Consider the following 2755-nt stretch of genomic DNA (forward strand, 5'->3'; position numbering starts at 1 on the left):
CATAGAAAAGTAAAATCAGCATGTGACACTACTCAGCCCTAGTGTTTTGCAGATTAAAATGATACATGGCGACTCACGTGTTCCTAGGAAGATTAAGTCAGTTATCTTGTTCCGCTGCCCAGACAAAAGAATTCCCCTCAAGCAGTAAGTGGAAGCTTTACAGAAACTGAAAAAGTTGGGCTCAACTGTACAGTGGTAAAACAAAATTTAACAAGAAGATAGAAACAAGAATGTTACTTTACATGTAGGCAACTTGCCTGCAAAAGATGGTACAAAGAAGAATCCATCCTGAACAGGGGAGCTATTAAATCTTTGTACAAGCCTCTGCTGTTTGAGGTGCCAATTTTATTACCAGAGATGGATACACAATTTATTGTCTGACTGCCTTAGCAATTGATTTAAATACAGTGAAATAAATGAGCAGCCACTGGCCCTGGGGCAGTTAGCTTCCTAAGAGTAGGTTACAATCCTGCAGCTACAGTATCCAGTTATTAACACTGTTATTCCATTGTGTGATCTACACAATGATAAAATTTTTAATGACTCCCATACAGAAATGAGTTCACAATGGAAGGCTGGGATTATAGCCTTTAGTTCACTACACTGAGGCAAGTATTTATTGTATTACAGAAAACAGATTTTTAAATATTTGAATCTATAACAGTCATATTTGTTTTTAAAAGTAATTTTCAAAAGGAAGAAAACTAGAGTAAGTATCAAACTGAGATTAAGTAAGTGCATTAATTAAAGTCATCATAAGAAAAATTCATTTCTCTCTAAATTTTTTAACTTAAAATAATATTAAAGTTTAGTTTGTGTTCTGCCATTTAGGCCTTACACTGAAAATGACACATGAGAAAGAATTCTGTTTACTTTTAAGTCCTCATGAATTTTAGGCAACACTGTTGTTAGAAATGTCTGTTTTTACATTTTGCCTATACTTTGCCACACCAAATTTTATTAAATGGTGCAGACCATTTTTCTAGTCAAAAGGGTTTCAAATCAAAGAATGCCCTATTTTGTAACTTTTAACTAGATTTTCAAACGTTACTTACTTAGTAACCATCTATATGTTCTATACATGTCCTGCAAGAACAGATGATAGTGCTAGAGAATATATGTTTTCTGTGCCAAAGACAAACACCCGATTTAACCTTCTTTTCCTACACAAATCACCAAAGAGGAGAGGGACTATTTAAACACTTTTGTTAGACATTTGACATGGTCTTTTCCAAATAACAGAAGGACCCACAGAGCCTGGCTTTGAAGGGCCGTGTTCCCAACATGTTTTCAATAGGGAACATTCTCCCCGGGCTGAGCACCTGGATCGTGAGCAGCGTTCCCTTGGGCCGGACAGCAGTCACTGAGGCACCTGCAGCACAGAGGATGGGATGAGGGACGGGAGCCTCTGGCCAGCTGTATCCTTCCCCAGCCTTCAGGGCATGTCAGTGCAGCAGCCAGGCCAGGCCAGACTAGCACACAGGCAGGCATCATCTGAGTGGCTTTGCCCCTTTGCCCCACTGTGGACGAGTTAGCAAGATCCTTCAATGGGTGTAGATAAAGGTTAAATGCAACGGAGCCCGGGGCCGTTGAAACATGCCTTGTACAAGGACTCAAAGCCATAAATTGTACTGACAGAGGCAATTTAAATTATCAAAGTCCTAGGACTTTCAGACAAGCACCAGAGGACACTATCTGAGATTGAGCTGGATATTAGTGACAGCTCCACAGTTCAGCATGACCTCGACAACCTACCGCAAAGAGACACGAGCTCATCCCCTCCTGCCTCTTCTTGCCACTCCATCCTGGCAGCTCAGTCTTTGCCTTGTCTGAGCTGAGCAAGGACACACACTCAACAAGCAAAAATCATTCCTAAGTATCTTGAAACAACATAATCACATATAAAGTCGAATTAAATTTGGCATCTCTAAAACTCTGTGTTGCTAGGTATCAGCTTTTATTACATTTAACTCTCGGTTACCAGAGGGAAGGGAAAACTGCAAGCAATCAAAAAGAAGCCTATTGTTTTAGACCCTTTCTATACAGGCCAGTAACATGCTGTTGTTATTGTTGTCAAGTGGCTAACATAGCAGCTGATGATTGGGAAATTGAGAGCTTCAAGTTGCCCATATGTCAAGAGATGCCAGATTTTTGTCAGTAACTTAAAAATTAAAAGATTGAGATGACTTAAGTGCTTTGGTCACTTGATATATGTCAGCTGTTTTACTCCCTTGGTGATTTTTGAAAATGTGCCCAAAATGTCTTGCTCAGAACTCCTACCAGAGTATATCTCAAATGCTAAAAGGGTGAATTGAAAAACATATTCAAGAAAATTTAATGTTTTATAAATTTTAAAAATCAATCCAGTCATCAAGAAAATATTTTTTTCAGGAAGCATTTTATAGTTTGGTACAGCTTACTCAGGCAATTGCTAGAAGAGAGAAGAGACTCTGCCCACTGGTTTGTGTATTTATTGTAGTGTTTTCCTTTGGAAAGACTAATTATATATTTCATCCTACTAAAAATCGATATTCCCTTTTGCCTCTGCAAAATAACGCTAGAGTTATTTTCTTTTTCAGACACTTAACAACATCATGTTTGTTATGAAAATAACTAAGACTCAGAGAGCCACAGGCACCTAAGTCTATATGACCTTTCAGGAAATACACCCACTTTTTTTGGAGAAATCTGTTTAAAAATCCAGCCTCTGAATAGCTGCTTCTCAGTTGGAAAGGTCACTTTAAGTGCACTGTTC

The sequence above is a fragment of the Cervus canadensis genome, chromosome 19 (genome assembly GCF_019320065.1).
Source record: "Cervus canadensis isolate Bull #8, Minnesota chromosome 19, ASM1932006v1, whole genome shotgun sequence".
In the NCBI taxonomy this organism is placed as follows: Eukaryota; Metazoa; Chordata; class Mammalia; order Artiodactyla; family Cervidae; genus Cervus; species Cervus canadensis.